The sequence below is a fragment of the Hypanus sabinus genome, chromosome 17 (genome assembly GCF_030144855.1).
Source record: "Hypanus sabinus isolate sHypSab1 chromosome 17, sHypSab1.hap1, whole genome shotgun sequence".
Taxonomy (NCBI): domain Eukaryota; kingdom Metazoa; phylum Chordata; class Chondrichthyes; order Myliobatiformes; family Dasyatidae; genus Hypanus; species Hypanus sabinus.
In genome coordinates, this window is record NC_082722.1 from 78524935 (window position 1) to 78543062 (window position 18128).

Here is an 18128-nt window from a genome sequence, read left to right on the forward strand (position 1 = left end):
TCTAAATTCCAGTGAGTACAGGCTCAAAGCTGCCAAACGCTCCTCGCGTTGACCCCTTCATTCCCGGAATCATCCTCGTGAACCTCCGCTGGACTCTCTGCAATGACATCACATCCTTTCTGAGATATGGGGCCCAAAACTGTTGACAATACCCCAAGTGCAAACTGACTAGTTTCTTATAAAGCCTCAGCATTATCTCCTTGTTTTTATATTCTATTCTCCTCGAAATAAATACCAACACTGCATTTACCTTCTTTACCACAAACTCAACCTGCTGGGAGTCTTGCACGAGGACTCCTAAGTACCCTGAACCTCTGATGTTTGAACCTTCTCCCCATTTAGTTAATAGTCTGCACTATTGTTCCTTTTACCAAAATGCATTATCATACATTTCCCAACACTGTATTCCATCTACCACTTTTTTGGCCATTCTTCCAATTTGTCTTAAGTCCTGCTGCCATCACATTGCTTCCTCAATTCTACCTACCCCTCCACCTATCTTCATATCATCTGCAAACCTTGCCACAAGGCCATCAATTGACAAACGATGGGAAAAGTAGGGGTCCCAATACTGACCCCTGAGGAACACCACTGGTCACTGGCAGCCAACCAGTAAAGGCCCCTTTAATTCCCACTCGCTGCCTCCTGCCTGTCAGCCATTTCTCTATCCAGGCCAGTATCTTCCCTGTAACACCATGGAATTTTATCTTGTTAAGCAGCTTCATGTGTGGCAACTCATCAAACACCATCTGAAAATCCAAGTAAATGACATCCACTGCCTCTCCTTCATCCACCCTGCTTGTTACTTCCTCGAAGGACTCCAACAGACTTTCAGGCAAGATTTCCCTTTACAGAAACCTTGCTGACTTTGACTTATTTTATCATTCATCTCCAAGTACCTCGAAACCTCATCTTTAATAACAGACTCCAATACTTTTCCAACCACTGAGGTTAGGCTAACTGGCCTATAATTTCCTTCCTTTTGCCTTCCTCCTTTTTTAAAGAGTGGAGTGACATTTACATTCTTCCAGTTCTCCAGGACTCTGCCAGGATCAAGTGATTTTTGAAAGATCATGACCAATGCATCCGTTATCTCTTCAGCAACCTCTCTCAGGACTCTGGGATGTAGTCCATCTGATCCAAGTGACTTATCCACCTTAATTCCTTTGAGTTTGCCTCACACTTTTTCCTTTGTAACAGCAATGGCACTCACTCCTGCTCCCTGACACTCACAGACCTCTGGCACACTGCTGTCTTCCACAGTGAAGACAGATTCAAAGTACCCATTAAGTTCACCTGCCATTTCTTTGTCCCCCTTTACTACCTCACCAGCATCATTTTCAACTCTCACCTCCGTTTTATATAATTGAAAAAAGCTTCTGCTGTCCTGCTAGTCGGCATTCATTCTTTATCTTTTCCCTTCTTACAGCATTTTTACTTGCATTTTGTTGGATTTTAAAAACTTCCCAATCATCCAACTTCACACACACTTTTGCTACGTTATATGCCCTTTCCTTGGCTTTTATATAGTCCTTAACTTCGCTCGTCAGCCACGGTTGTCACTCACCCTGCTTCATCTGTCACCTTTGAGCCAGCCTCCTTCCCCTCCCCACATCCTTTTTTTATTCTGGCATCTCCCCTTCCTTCTCAGTCCTGCAGAAGGCTCTCAGCCCCAAACGTCGACTATCTATTCATTTCCATAGGTGATTCCTGAACCTGCTAAGTTCCTCCAGCATTTTGAGTGTGTTGTTTTGGCACATTGGCCTTCATAAATCAATGCACTGAGTACAGGAATTGGGATGTCATGTTGAAGTTGTGTGAAATGTTGCTGAGGTCTAATTTGGAGTGTTGAGTTCAATTTTGGTCACCTATCTACAGGAAGTACGTCAACAGATTGAAAGACTGCAGAGAAAATTGACATGGACTTTGCCAGGACTTGAGGAATGTGAATTATAAGGAAAGATTGAAAACTTAGAACTTAATTCCCTAGATCAAAGGAGAACGAGGTGAGATTTAACACAGATTTATAAAATTATGAAAGGGTAAGTGCAAACAGGCTTTTTTCCACTGGGATTCGATGAAATGCAAACATGAGGTCACTGGTAAAGGGTGAAAGGTGAAATGCTTAAGGGGAACCTTCTTCACTCAGAGCATGGTAAGAACGCAGAACGAGCTGCCAGAAGAAGTGGTGGATGTGGGTTCAATTACAACATTTAAGAGAAGTTTGGATTGGTACATGTATGGGAGGGGTATGGAGCGCTGTGGTCTGGCTGCTGGTCGATGAGACTAGGTATACTAATGAACAGTTCGGGCTGAGAACCTTTGGCAAGACTCGGGGGGGAAGGACCATTCATGCCGAAGGGTTTCGGCCCAAAACAACGACCGTACTTTTTTTCCATAGATGCTGCCTGGCCTGCCGAGTTCCCCGGCATTCTGTGTGTGCTGCTTGGATTTCCAGCATCTGCAGATTTTCTCTTGTTTGTGATAGCTCAGCACAGAACAGATGGACTGATGGGTCTGTTCCTGTGCTGCAGTGCTCATTCAATAAGAGGCCACCACATGCTGGAGGAACTCAGCGGGTCAGGCAGCATCTATTGAGGGGAATAAAGAGTCAACGTTTCCAAAGGCTAAGGAGCAGGATTGGACTATTCCTTCTATCAGTGTGCATCGCCACACTGGCTGGGAAAGCTGACTCCCTGCTGATATCCCCCAGCCACTTTCCCAGGACTGACTGAGGGGTCACCTGGACGAGGCAGACTTAGTCCTAAGAAAAGAGATTTGCCTTTTTGCAGACTTTCCTGGAATGGCTTAGTGAGGAAAAGGAGATTGATTATCTCTTCACTTTCACAAGCTGCGATGAAACAACAGCCAGCTTGTAACATTCCACAGGTCAAAGAAAATAAACCAGCAGTTCGGTATTACAGAGAATTTAATCAAAGAGCATTCCAGGGAAAAAATAGCAGCGTTTCTGGAGTAAATTTAAACTGTTCTGTTGAAGCACAAGGGGCACTGAACACAAATAAAAACTTGTCCAGGGTTTGGCAGGCTTCTCGGCGCACAAAACAGAGTCCAGAACCAGGCCACTCGGTCCATCTGATCCATGTCAGCAGCGAGGGGGCGGGTCATTATCACCCAAGGGAAAGGTCAAGTGGGTATATGGAGGAATGAGGTGGTGAGAAATGAGGAACACAAGAACTTCTAAGGATGCTGGAAGCCCAGAGCAAAACACACACAATACTAAAGGGACTCACAGGTCAGGAGGCATCAATTGAGGGGAATAAAGAGTTGATGTTTCCAAAGACTGAGGAGCAGAACTAGGCTATTCCTTCTATCAAAGTGTGGGACCATCACCTCCCAACACCATACTTCACCTGCAATTTCTCTGCCAATCCTCCTCATCTGCCTGTCCTGCAGATTCCCTGCTTTCTCGACACTAATTGCCCCTCCACTTGTCTTTATGCCGTCCAGAATTCTGTCTGTGTTTCAGGCTGAGACCCTTCTGGAAAGGAAGGGGGAAGAAGCAGAGGGGGATCACCTTCCAGCTTGCACTCCTTTCCCCTCCCCAACACCCCAATTTCTTATTCTTCCCCTTTCCTTTCCAGTCCTGATGAAGGGTCTCAGCCCAACACATCGACAGCTCAGAGGCGCTGCCTGTTCTAATGAGTTCCTCCAGCATTTGGTGTGGGAAATGAGGGACATGGGGCAGTGGTGGAGGACGTGAGGCAGGGGTCAGAAGGGAGAAAGGTTAAAATGGTAGCCGAATGCAAACAGCTGGAGGAATACAAGTGGGACAGGCAGTATCTGTGGAGGCAGAGGGTGGTCGAAATCGTAACAGACCTGAGTCATAGAACAGTACAGCACAGAGCAGGCCCTTCGGCCCACAACATCTGTGCTGAACATGATGATTAATCCCCTTCCTTATACAAAGAACACAGTCAGAATCAGGTTTAACATCACCATCATATGTGGTGAAATTTGTTGTTATGCGATACATAACGTTAAAACTAAATTACAGTAAGAAATATATATATTTAAAAAGTTAAATAAGTGAAAAAAGTAAAAAAAAGTAGTGAGGTAGTGTTCATAGGTTCAATGTCCATTCAGAAATTAAAACAGTGCCGACTTCAAGATTTTTCAATGTTATTTCCAGTACACAAGTGTAAATGAGGACAAAATAATTGTTACTCCAGATCTGATGCAGCACAAGAAAAATCACGAGATAAAGGGCACAATAATTTAAAAACACAATAACTATAAATACATAAAATAGCTTATATACATAGATCGATTGTGTGTCCATAAAGTGACGCTCAGCACAAGAGAATCTGTACATCAGGTGACTGACTGGAAATGATAAAGTAGTGGTGGTGGGGGGTGTGGAGGGGTGGCTTAGCGGGTGGAGGTGTTGATCAGCCTTACTGCTTGGGGGAAGTGACTGTTTCAGAAGCTGGTGGTCCTGGTGTGGATGCTACATAACCTCCTCCCTTATGGGAGAGGGACAAACAGTCTATGAGCAGGGTGGGTGGGATACTTCATGATGTTACTGGCCCTTTTCTGCCACTGTTCAGTATACATGTGTCCATGATGTCGGGTTGGTTGGTGCTGGTAATGCGCTGGGCAGTTTTGACTACTGGCTATGCAGCCCACCTGTCCACTGCACATCAGTAGGAGACTGAGCAGTGATGTGCATAGACCAGCTCTCAACAAAGGTAGCAGCTGCTTGGGAGCCTCCACACCATTCACCAAGTCTACTCTGCCATTCTACCATGGCTGATTTATTATCCCTTCTAACCCTATTCTCCAGCCTTCGCCCTGTAACCTTACCACACACACCAATCAAGAACCTGTCTACTTCCGCTTTAAACATACCCAATGACTTGGCCTCCACAGCTGTCCATGGCAATGAATTCCACAGATTCACCACCCTCTGGCTAAAGAAATTCCTCCTCATCTCAATTCTAAAGGGATATCCTTTTATTCTGAGGTTGTCTCTTTTGGTCCAAGACTCTCCCAGAATTGAAAACATCCTCTCCACGTACATGGTTTTACACGCCTCTGCAAGATCATCTCTTGGTCAACCATCTCCAGGGAAAATTAAGTCCTAGCTATCAAACCTCTGCCTGTCACTCAATCCCTCAAGCCCTGGCAACATCCTTTTCCAGATGTCTTTCCTTAAACAAGACAACCAAACTGTCCACAATAACCCAAGTGTATACTCATAAACCATAAACAACAGATAATAGAATGAGAGGGATGAGGGCAGGAAACCCTGGGCAAAAACCAATCATTAGTGTGTTAGCACTGGCATCCACAATCATCAAAACACACACAATACGCTGGAGGAACTCAAGAGGTCAGAAAGCATCTATAAATTGTCAACGTTTCAAGCCAAGACCTTTCCCCAGGTCTCAGATTTCTTTTCCATAGATGCTGCCTTGACCTGCTGAGTTCCTCCAGTATTTTGTGTGATGCTCTGGGCTTCCAGCATCTGCAGACTCCCTTGTGTTGATAATTGTCTGCTCCACTATCATGAAGTGCTTTGAAAGACTACTCATTGAGTACATTAACTCCAACCTCATAGACAACCTCGATCCACTACAATTCACCTACCGCCAAAGCAGGACTACCCTCTCCCTGGCACTACACTCACCTCTGGAGCATCTGGTCAGGAAAGACACCCATGTCAGACTATCACCTATTGATTGCAGTTCCACCCATAACTCCAAGCAAACTCATCTGCAACTCCTCGACCTGGAAGCCACCATCTCCTCGGGAACTGGGTCCTTGACTTCCCCACCAACGGTCTGTAAGGAGAGGCGGCAACACCTCTGCCATGATTATTCAAAACACATCCTCAGCCCTCTATTCTACACTCCTGACTGCGTGGCCAAATTCTGCTCCCACTTCATCTACAAGTTTGCAGATGATACCGCTGTAGCGGGCTGTATCCCAAATAACCACGAGTCATAGTTCAGGAAGGAACTAGAGAGTTTAGTGATGTGGTGTTGTGACAACGGCCTTTCTCCTCAGTGTCAGTATAGGTTTCCCCCACTATCCGAAGGTAGGGCGTTCCACCGTGCTCCAGTGCCCTACCACTCATCTTGTAAGGATAGCTGGAAGGTAAACAGCCGGAGGAAAGGGATCTGGTAGGACAGGAGAGTGGACCATAGGAGAAAGGGAAGAAGGAGAGGCACCATGGCAAGTAAGAAGAAGAGATAAGAGGCCAGAGTAGGGAATAGAAGAGGGAAGGGGAAGGAGAAGCACCCTATCGGGGTACATCACAGCTTGGTACGGCAACTGCTCTGCCTGTGACTGTAAAATACTGCAGAGAGCTGTGGACACATCACAGAACCAGACTCCCCTCCACGGACTTTGCCTACGCTTCACACTGCCTCAGTAAAGCAGTCAGAACAATCAAAGACCTCACCCACGCCAGGCATTCTCTCTTCCCCCTAACCAGGCAGAAGATGCAAAATCCTGAAAGCACGGACCACCGGGTCAAGGACAGCTTTTATCCGGCTGCTGTAAGACAACTGAAGGATCTGTGACCTCCAAGTCTACCTCGTTATGACTTTGTACATCATTGCCTGCCTATGCTGCAATTTCTCTGAAACTGTAACACTTTATTCTGCATTCTGTTACTGCTTTCCCTTGTACTACCTCGATACACTGTGTAATGATTTGATCTACATGAACTGTATGCAAGACACGGTACCTTGGTACACGTGACAGTAATAAACCAGTTTACCAAAACAAGAGAATTGGGCTGATAGGATTGCTCTACTAGGATGGGCAGAATGGTCTCTTGGTGTGGTAACTCAGGCAATGAAGGCCACATTGAAAGGAAAAGGAACAAGCCCCTCATCTGTGCACAGCAAGATCCCACTAGCAGGTCTGTGGCCACAACAAGTCATTGATTGCTATGAGATGATTCAGAGGGTCATCTCCAACCCCTCCATGGGGAAAAGTGCCCCTGCTGCCCTCCAACGTTGGCCCCAGCCCACTCTACACCCACCCCCGAGGGTGAAAGATGTCTAAGGAGTCTCCTCACGGACAGAAAGAGGCCTGCAGGCACTGAGAGAATGAGGAGGTGGGGTGGGCTACCAAATGCCAATGCTTTGAGCTGTGTAAATAGGAACAGACCAGGCTGGATTTAGAGTTTGTGAAATGTGTCATCCTGTGCCCACGAAGTTCAGGAATCCACTGTGGCCTAGAATGAGATAACTCCTTCAAAGCAGCAGCACCGAGGTTGCCTGGAATTTGCTCCCGGCTGAATAAAATTGCTCAGATTACAGCGAGACGGCCCAGTGCACTCAGAGCTTGCCACACAGATGTTGCAGTGTTTCCTTATCCGCCGCTGGTTTCCATGGTAATGGGGCTCAGGAAGAGGCCGGCCTGACGAATTACTGCACCCAGAGACATTCCAGGCCGGACAACAGTGCTGTAAACCAAGGACACCAGATCGGCCATTGGTGACCACTGACCAACAACAGCCCAGGGTGACCAGAGCGACTGACAGCAGCCCAGGGTGACCAGAGCGAATGACAGCAGCCCAGGGTGACCAGAGCGAATGACAGCAGCCCAGGGTGACCAGAGCAACCGACCACAGCCCAGGGTGAACAGAGCGACCGATGGCAGCCCAGGGTGACCACTGACCGACCACAGCCCAGGGTGACCACTGACCGACAGCAGCCCAGGGTGACCAGAGCGACCGACGGCAGCCCAGGGTGACCACTGACCGACAGCAGCCCAGGGTGACCAGAGCAACCGACAACAGCCCAGGGTGACCAGAGCGACCGACAACAGCCCAGGGTGACCAGAGCGACCGACGGCAGCCCAGGGTGACCAGAGCGACCAACAACAGCCCAGGGTGACCACTGACCGACAACAGCCCAGGGTGAACAGAGCGACCGACGGCAGCCCAGGGTGACCAGAGCGACCGACAACAGCCCAGGGTGACCACTGACCGACAGCAGCCCAGGGTGACCACTGACCGACAACAGCCCAGGGTGACCAGAGCAACCGACAACAGCCCAGGGTGACCACTGACCGACACCAGCCCAGGGTGACCACTGACCGACAACAGCCCAGGGTGACCACTGACCGACAACAGCCCAGGGTGACCAGAGCGACCGACAACAGCCCAGGGTGACCAGAGCGACTGACGGCAGCCCAGGGTGACCAGAGCGACCGACGGCAGCCCAGGGTGACCAGAGCGACCGACAACAGCCCAGGGTGACCAGAGCGACCGACAACAGCCCAGGGTGACCAGAGCGACCGACGGCAGCCCAGGGTGACCAGAGCGACCAACAACAGCCCAGGATGACCACTGACCGACAACAGCCCAGGGTGAACAGAGTGACCGACGGCAGCCCAGGGTGACCAGAGCGACCGACAACAGCCCAGGGTGACCACTGACCGACAGCAGCCCAGGGTGACCACTGACCGACAACAGCCCAGGGTGACCAGAGCAACCGACAACAGCCCAGGGTGACCACTGACCGACACCAGCCCAGGGTGACCACTGACTGACAACAGCCCAGGGTGACCACTGACCGACAACAGCCCAGGGTGACCAGAGCGACCGACAACAGCCCAGGGTGACCAGAGCAACTCTGACACTGGAGGAGGTTCACAGGTGGTTCATGAAAATGATTCCAGGATTGAACAGCTTCATATGAGGAGCATTTGATGGCTCTGGGCCTGTATTCACTAGAATTCAGAAGAATGAGGGTAACCTAACTGAGAACTATCACATGTTGAAAGGCCTTGATAAAGTGGATGTGGAGCAGATGTTTCCTATAGTGGGGGAGTCTAGGACCAGAGGACACTGCCTCAGAATAGAGGGACATCCTTTCAGAATAGAGATGAGGAGGAATTTCTTCAGCCCGAGGGTGGAGAAACTATGGAATTCATTGCCTTAAGAGGCTGCGGAGGCCAAGTCTCTACACATATTTAGGGCAGAGGTTCACAGATTCTTGACTGGTCAAGGCACAAAGTGATACGGGGAGAAGGCAGCAGATGAGCTGAGAGGAAAATTGGATCAGCCATGATGAAAGGGTGGAACCAGCTCGATGGGCCAAATGCCTAATTCCACTCCTGCAACTTGTGCTCTAATGGTGACCGACAGCATCCCAGAGAGACGAATGTTCAAAAGATCCAAGAAACAAGAGTGACCAGCAGCAGCTCAGAAAGACGAGAGTGACCGATACGAACTGAGAATGGCCACTGTCCAGTAGCAGGTCAGACCGGAGTAAGCACTCGGCAGTAACAGCCTAGAGTGACCAACACGCCAAAGTGAGGCAGTGGAGCTCAGAGTGACCAACAGTCACAACATCATTGCCCTACAACATTAGGCCCTTCAGCCCATCGTCAACACCAGCTATTTGCTTGCCCACTCCAGGACAGTACCTTTCTACTTGCTGCCTATTCTGCGCTGTCTAAATGCCTCTGGAATGCAGTAACTGTATTGGACTTTATCAGCAAGTTCCCACTATCAACCGCATTCTGGGTGAAATCAAACTTAGCCCTCAGCTCTCCTTTAAAACTCGCATCTCACATTGTACACGTGCCATCCTTGTCTCTGACAAAGTGCTGATTACTAGCCTGTCCGAATCTCCTAATCACGGTCACAATGCACTTGCTCCAATCCATACTATCGATATTTCAGTTCTCAAAGATTCAGCACCTTAATGGGCCCTTCCAGCCCAATTACACCCATGTGACCAATTAACTTACTACCCCAAATGTCTTTGTGGCGTGTGGCCAAGTGGTTAAGCTGTTGGACTGGCGATCTGAAAGTAGTGAGCTTCAGCCCCAGCCGAGGCACCGTGTTGTGTCCTTGAGCAAGGCACTTAACCACACATTACTCCAGTCCACCCAGCTGAAAATGGGTACCGGCAAAATGCTGGGGGTTAACCTCGCGATAGACTGGCGTCCTATCCGGAGGGGAGTCAGTCGCTTCACGCCACGGAAACTGACACAAGCACTGCTCTGATGGGCCTGTAAGGCTCAAGACAAAGTCACAGGGAGAATGTACAAACACCTTACAGACAGCGGCTGGGATTGATCCTGGGTCGCTGGCAGTCCAATTGCATTATGCTGTCCTTGTACTTCTTTTAAATGTTGAAATCAAATCCTTTCCACCATTTCTACTGACAGCTCATTCCACACTCGCAACATCTTAGGCCGTAATACATAGGACCAGAATTAGGCCATTTGGCCCATCGAGTCTTCTATCATGTCTGATTTATATCATCCCTATCTCCTGCCTTCTCCCCATATTTGATGCCCTGACTAATCAAAAACCTACCAAGCTTCACTTTAAACATACCCAGTGACTTGGCCTCCACAGCTGTCCGTGGCAAAGAATTCCTCAGATTCACCACTCCCTGGCTAAAGAAATTCCTCCTCATCTCTGTTTTTAATGGCAATCCCTCTATTCTGAGGCTGTGTCCTCTGGTCTTAGACATCCCCTCTATAGGAAACATCCTGTGCAAGTCCACTCTATCTAGGCCTTTCAATACTGAATAGGTTTAAATAATTGAAACACTCCCTCCACATCCACCCTACCCAGGCCTTTCAATATTCTATTGGTTTCAATGAGTGGAGTAGTTCTCGCTCAAATTCCCCGTGAAGATTTCACCTTTCACCCCAAAGCCATGACCTCCAGTTCTGGTCTCACCCACCCTGAGGGGAAAAGGCCAGTCACCCCCCACACTGCAGCATACAGACAGTGCCACCATCACATTCGAGAGAGTAAGTGAACAGAGCAGTGACGCCAGGAGCTGGAGCTCCTAATTACGTCGCGGTTATCTGGATTACAGTATTTCACCAGAACAACCCATCTGCAACAGCTCAGTTGCCACCGGGGACAGCTCCAGTCACCACGGCAACGGCTGCCTCTAACGAGTGGTTACCACACAACAAACACGAGCCCAGAGGAGAGGCTTCACAGTGGGGACAGAGCACAGAAGGCAGACATCAGCGTCTGCCGACTGGCTGGTAAACTGCCCCTTCGCCTCCCCCCCCACCCGCTTTTACCCCACAGCCCTCAACGTGTACGCGTTTAGTTCCTGTTGAGTCCACCGCCACTGCCCGATCACGTTCACCGTCCCAATGTAAACACAAAATTCACTTAATTCTCTCTCTGAATTGCCTGAAATCAGGAATGTCAGATTCAGGTTCTGAGCATTGCATAGCCAGTAAGGGGAAATTACACCTGCACACCTTTCAGACCGATTATATGATTTCCATAATCCTCGCTTTATTCCTGAAGGAGACATCGATAAATCGATCAGCTCCCAGACACATACAGAGAGAAACTATAAGACACGAGAGAAAAAGTTGAGCAAGCTACAGCCTTTTTCTTCAGAGCGAAGGAGGATGAGAGGTGAGTTGATCGAGGTGTACAACATGATAAGAATCATAGATCAAGTGGACCAGGGCTGAAATGGCTAATACCAGGAGACTTAAGTTTAAAGTGATTGGAGGAAAGTTCTGGGGGGATGTCAGACATAAAGTTTCTGTTTACATAGGGTGGTGGATGTGTGGAACACATTACCAGGGCTGGTGGTAGAGACAGATACATTAGGGACTTTTCAAGAGACCCTAGGCTCAAGAATGACTGAGAAATGGACGGTTATATAAGGAAAGGTTAGGCTGATCTTGAAGTAGGTTAGAAGGACAGCACAACATTGCAGACCGAAGGGCCTATACTGTGTTGTAATGGCCTATGTAAGATATAGGGAAAAAATTAGGCCATTCAGCCCATTGAGTCTGCTCTCCATTCCATCATGGCTGATTTATTTTCCCTCTCAACCCCATTCCCCTGCCTTCTCCCCGTAAACTTTGATGCCCTGATTAATAAATATCTCACCGACTTCTGCCTTAACCATACCCAATGACGTGGCCATCACAGCCATCTGTACTGATGAATTCCGCAGATTCACTACCTTCAGGCTAAGGAAATTCCTCCCTATCTACGTTCTAATTGGCTGTGTTGGAGGCTGTACCCTCTGGTCCTAGATTCCCCACCATCCTCTTCATGGCCACTCTACCTGTGTTCTAATTGCCTGACCTTGTGTTGCGAGTCTGTACCCTCTGGTCCTAGATTCCCCACCATCCTCTCGATGGCCACTTAATCCGGGCCTTTCAAGAATTTGGAGATTGCAAAGGGAATATCATCAGTTATTGAGAGGAATTCGGTAACTGGCTATCAGCAAACTGCACAGCAGGGCAAAGGAACAGGCCCCTTGTCCCACTGTACCTGCACTGAGCACAATGACAATTTAAGCTATTCCCATTCCAACATGTCAGTCCATGGCCTCCTCTCCTGCCACACTGAGGCCCCTCTCAAGTTGGAGGATCAACACCTCATGTTCGGTCCAGGCAGCCTTGAAGACATGAACACTGATTTCTCCAACTCCCGGTAACTTTTTCCCCCACTCCCTTTCCCTCTTCATCAATTCCCCACTCTGGCCCCTTACCTCTTCTCCTCACCTGCCCCTTCTCCCATGGTCCAGTCTCCTCTCCTATCAAATTCCTTTACCTTTTCCACCTATCACCTCCCAGCTTCTTATTTCATCTCCCCTTCCCCCACCCACCTGGTCTCACCCTTCGCCTTCCAACGTCCTCCTTCCCCTCCCCCACCTTTTTATTCCGGTGTTTTTCCACATCCTTCTCGGTCCTGCTGAAGTCAATTGTTTATTCATTTCCATAGATGCTGCCTGACCTGCTGAGTTCCTCCAGCCTTTTGTGTGTGTTGCTCTGGAATTCGTGTTCCAAATTAATCACCATCAATTTTGCCTTCATATTATCCACATCCCTCCATATTCACGTCTCACAGCATCTCTAACACCGCCTGCTTCTATCAACATCTGAGCCTCCCACCACAAAAACCACTTCACCCCACACATCTCCTTTGAACTCTCTCCCTCTCATCTGAAAAAAAAATGTCCTTAACTATTTGACATCTTTCCTTGGGATAAAGGTTCTGACTGCCCAGAAATCCCACTGTGTATTTTTGTCTCGTTAAGATTACTAGTTGGAAGGATAAGTTGCCATTTTAGGAAGTTCAGTGTGGTTGAGAGTGAGATTGAGAACAGAGTGGGCGGCCTAATGGAGCGCGGGCCCATGATGGGTTCCAGTACTCGCTAATCAAAGTGTCGAGCGAGATTGAATTAAACAAGGACGAGAGCGGAAGGCAATTTAGCACCATTGCCTACATTTGACCGGTCTCGCTCTGACTTGCTGCTGCCGGAGGAACGTGCAGGGGGCTTGGGCCTTGTGCAAGGTTCAATCCATGGGGTTTGTGGATTGGCTCTGGGTCACGTTATGATGTGGCTCTGGTTATTTCTCGCTTCATTGCCGTTTCATTCAGGGCGAACTGGCCCTGCGGCCTGCAGTTAACGAATGACAGCTCTAAGCTGAACTGAACTGAACATTCCAAGACTACTTCAAGGATTCTGCAGTTTGCTGCTTTAATTCTGAGGTTTGCTGTTTGCGTGATTTGTGCTTTTTTCTGCACGTTGGGCGTTACGTGTTTTCTTTGAAGGGGTTCCGTGGTGTTTCTTTGTTTTGTGGCAGCCTGCAGGAGTCAAATCTCAGGGTTGTATACCTCATGCATACTTTGATAATAAATGTACCTTGAATCTTTTCAGAAAGATGAGAAAGAAATATTATCTTTACTTGTGACATTCACATCAAAACACACAGTGAAATGCACCAAATCAAACCGACGAGCATTCCACACCCTCACCCCCTTCTGAAATAAGAAGTTCCCTCTTGGGTTCCCCCGAAATATTTCAGCTTTCACTCTCAATCAATGACCTCATGCTCTAGTCTCACCCAACCTCACTGGAGGAAGCCTGCCTGCTCTTATACTATCTATACCCCTCATAAATCTGTCCACCTCTATGAAATCTCCACTCATTCTCTGGTAATGCATTCTCAAGATCTGTACATTCTGCCTCTTTGGGGGGGGGGCGTGGAGCAGAGAGAATGTCTGGGGTGGGTGGGGTCTTTGATCTGTACATTCTGCCTCTTTGGGGGGGTGGGGAAGGGTTGAGCAGAGAGAATGTCTGGGGTGGGTGGGGTCTTTGATCTGTACATTCTGCCTCTTTGGGGGGGGTGGAGCAGAGAGAATGTCTGGGGTGGGTGGGGTCTTTGATCTGTACATTCTGCCTCTTTGGGAGGTGGGGAAGAGGGTGGAGCAGAGAGAATGTCTGGGGTGGGTGGGGTCTTTGATCTGTACATTCTGCCTCTTTGGGGGGGGTGGAGCAGAGAATGTCTGGGGTGGGTGGGGTCTTTGATCTGTACATTCTGCCTCTTTGTGGGGGGTGGAGCAGAGAGAATGTCTGGGGTGGGTGGGGTCTTTGATCTGTACATTCTGCCTCTTTGGGGGGGGTGGGGAAGGGTGGAGCAGAGAGAATGTCTGGGGTGGGTGGGGTCTTTGATCTGTACATTCTGCCTCTTTGGGGGGGTGGAGCAGAGAGAATGTCTGGGGTGGGTGGGGTCTTTGATCTGTACATTCTGCCTCTTTGGGGGGGTGGAGCAGAGAGAATGTCTGGGGTGGGTGGGGTCTTTGATCTGTACATTCTGCCTCTTTGGGGGGTGGGGAAGAGGGTGGAGCAGAGAGAATGTCTGGGGTGGGTGGGGTCTGATCTGTACATTCTGCCTCTTTGGGGGGTGGAGCAGAGAGAATGTCTGGGGTGGGTGGGGTCTTTGATCTGTACATTCTGCCTCTTTGGGGGGTGGGGAAGAGGGTGGAGCAGAGAGAATGTGGGGTGGGTGGGGTCTTTGATCTGTACATTCTGCCTCTTTGGGAGGTGGGGAAGAGGGTGGAGCAGAGAGAATGTCTGGGGTGGGTGGGGTCTTTGATCTGTACATTCTGCCTCTTTGGGGGGGGTGGAGCAGAGAATGTCTGGGGTGGGTGGGGTCTTTGATCTGTACATTCTGCCTCTTTGGGGGGGTGGGGAAGGGTGGAGCAGAGAGAATGTCTGGGGTGGGTGGGGTCTTTGATCTGTACATTCTGCCTCTTTGTGGGGGGTGGAGCAGAGAGAATGTCTGGGGTGGGTGGGGTCTTTGATCTGTACATTCTGCCTCTTTGGGGGGGTGGAGCAGAGAGAATGTCTGGGGTGGGTGGGGTCTTTGATCTGTACATTCTGCCTCTTTGGGGGGTGGGGAAGAGGGTGGAGCAGAGAGAATGTCTGGGGTGGGTGGGGTCTGATCTGTACATTCTGCCTCTTTGGGGGGTGGGGAAGAGGGTGGAGCAGAGAGAATGTCTGGGGTGGGTGGGGTCTTTGATCTGTACATTCTGCCTCTTTGGGGGGTGGGGAAGAGGGTGGAGCAGAGAGAATGTCTGGGGTGGGTGGGGTCTGATCTGTACATTCTGCCTCTTTGGGGGGGTGGAGCAGAGAGAACGTCTGGGGTGCGTGGGGTCTTTGATCTGTACATTCTGCCTCTTTGGGGGGTGGGGAAGAGAGAATGTCTGGGGTGGGTGGGGTCTTTGATCTGTACATTCTGCCTCTTTGGGGGGTGGGGAAGGGTGGAGCAGAGAGAATGTCTGGGGTGGGTGGGGTCTTTGATCTGTACATTCTGCCTCTTTGGGGGGTGGGGAAGGGTGGATCAGAGAGAATGTCTGGGATGGGTGGGGTCTTTGATCTGTACATTCTGCCTCTTTGGGGGGGGCGTGGAGCAGAGAGAATGTCTGGGGTGGGTGGGGTCTTTGATCTGTACATTCTGCCTCTTTGGGGGGTGGAGCAGAGAGAATGTCTGGGGTGGGTGGGGTCTTTGATCTGTACATTCTGCCTCTTTGGGGGGTGGGGAAGGGTGGAGCAGAGAGAATGTCTGGGGTGGGTGGGGTCTTTGATCTGTACATTCTGCCTCTTTGGGGGGGTGGAGCAGAGAGAATGTCTGGGGTGCGTGGGGTCTTTGATCTGTACATTCTGCCTCTTTGGGGGGTGGAGCAGAGAGAATGTCTGGGGTGGGTGGGGTCTTTGATCTGTACATTCTGCCTCTTTGGGGGGTGGAGCAGAGAGAATGTCTGGGGTGGGTGGGGTCTTTGATCTGTACATTCTGCCTCTTTGGGGGGTGGAGCAGAGAGAATGTCTGGGGTGGGTGGGGTATTTGATCTGTACATTCTGCCTCTTTGGGGGGTGGAGCAGAGAGAATGTCTGGGGTGGGTGGGGTCTTTGATCTGTACATTCTGCCTCTTTGGGGGGTGGAGCAGAGAGAACGTCTGGGGTGCGTGGGGTCTTTGATCTGTACATTCTGCCTCTTTGGGGGGTGGAGCAGAGAGAATGTCTGGGGTGGGTGGGGTCTTTGATCTGTATATTGACCACTTTCCCAAGGCAGCAAGAAGTGTGGACAGAGTCAAGTCAGAATTGATTTATGAGTGTCACGTGCATCTGGCGACAGTGGAACTGTTTGCTTTGCATGCCGTCCACACAGATCATTCCTGACATCAGTATTTTCCTCCACAGACACTGCTCGACCTGCCGGGCTCCCCCCAGCTCTGTGTGTTTTTAATTCCCCAGGTTGCGGGATCTGCAGTCCCCGCAAATCTCCACTGAAGTAGGTGCCAGGGTTGGTGGCAGAGGCAGATACGTACATTTGGGACATTTACGTGACTCTTAGAGAGGAACATGGATGATGAATATCAGAGGGTGATGTGGGAGGGATGTGTTACCTCACTATTTTTACCCTCTGGCAGATAAATGATGTGTGTGTGCACATAGATATGAAACTGTTGTTTTGTGGTAGCAGTACAGTGCAAGACATAATATATACTATAGATTAGAATCAGAATCAGTCTTATTATCACCGGAATGTGACGTGAGATTTGTTAATTTAGCAGCAGCAGTTCAATGCAATACATAATCTAGCAGAGAAAAAAGTAAACAAAATAAAAATACTAATAAATAAACTAGTAACTAACTCAATTACATTAATTGAATAGATTTTTTAAAACGTGCAAAAACAGAAATACTGTATATTAAAAAAATTAAGGTAGTGTCCAAAGATTCAATGTCCATTTAGGAATCGGATGGCAGAGGGGAAGAAGCTGTTCCTGAATCACTGAGTGTGTGCCTTCAGACTTCTGTACCTCCTACCTGATGGTAACAGTGAGAAAAGGGCATGTCCTGGATGCTGGAGGTCCTTAATAATGGACGCTGCCTTTCTGACACACTGCTCCCTGAAGATGCCCTGGGTACTTTGTAGGCTAGTGCCCAGAGATTTACAACCTTCTGCAGCTTCTTTCAGTCCTGTGCAGTAGCCCCTCCATACCAGACAGTGATGCAGCCTGTCAGAATGCTCTCCACGGTACAACTATAAAAGTTTTTGAGTGTTTACAATAAGAAATTGTAATATATACAGTATATACTTTGATTCCTTAGTCAGGGATGGTAAGGGGGACAAGCTCCCATTCCCTATTAAATGCTCCCAATGGTGTGTATCTCAAATAGCCTCTGACAACTAAGTCCAGCTCCCGGCCCTCATGTGTGGCCCAGCTAATAAGCCCGGCAGAAACATTTCTACTGACAGGAGAAGGGGCAAAGGCACCTTAAAACCAGTCGCTTCGAGCAGATGGGGCTCATCAACCATAGTTGGCAGCTCAACAAAGAGAAGGAAAAGTCTGATCTCAAAACACCACTGCCTTGCGGCTATAATCACTCACGGGGAAGGTTTCGGGAGTAAACCCCAAGGAAGAGTCCAGAGCTGAGGTTCCTAAGGCAGTGTTATGTTGAGTTCAACACTGACCAGCGACTCCTGAGTCACCACTGCCAAACTGTATCGGTCCCTGCCGTTCCTTTGGATTCATCAGCTGCGTGGAGAGGGGGAGCCTGCTACATGGGCAACAGCTTGCTCTCCGTATCGCACTGCCCAGACTTGGGTATCACATAGATAGTTAGGATGTAATATCGATGACTGACGCTGACCAATGGCAGGCCTCATATATACCAATACAGTAGCAAAGGGGCCTAAGACTTTTGCTCAGTACTGTAGTAATATTATGTATCGCACTGTTGCCGTGAAAAAAAAAACAAATTTCATGGCACATGGAATCAATGATAAACACGATTCTGATCTGGGTCTCTACCGTGGGCTGAGAGTGGGAAGGGGGC

General features: G+C 49.1%; 1 protein-coding gene and 1 long non-coding RNA gene across 7 annotated transcripts in view; one reads left to right on the forward strand and one right to left on the reverse strand.

Moving 5' to 3' along the window:
• The window catches only part of cmtm4 (CKLF-like MARVEL transmembrane domain containing 4), a 95002-nt gene that overhangs the window by 62413 nt on the left and 14461 nt on the right, over window positions 1–18128 (reverse strand). The window lies entirely within an intron of this gene.
• LOC132407049 (uncharacterized) overlaps window positions 1–18128 on the forward strand; it is a 29933-nt gene that overhangs the window by 6481 nt on the left and 5324 nt on the right. For 2 of the 3 annotated variants that reach the window (XR_009516362.1, XR_009516363.1), the window contains exons 3-4: window positions 1879–2006; window positions 6461–7615. This is a non-coding gene — a long non-coding RNA (uncharacterized LOC132407049). Of the gene's footprint in view, window positions 1–1878; window positions 2007–6460; window positions 7616–11278; window positions 11393–18128 lie in introns of those variants that run through there. The other variant, XR_009516364.1, reaches the window with a different exon arrangement.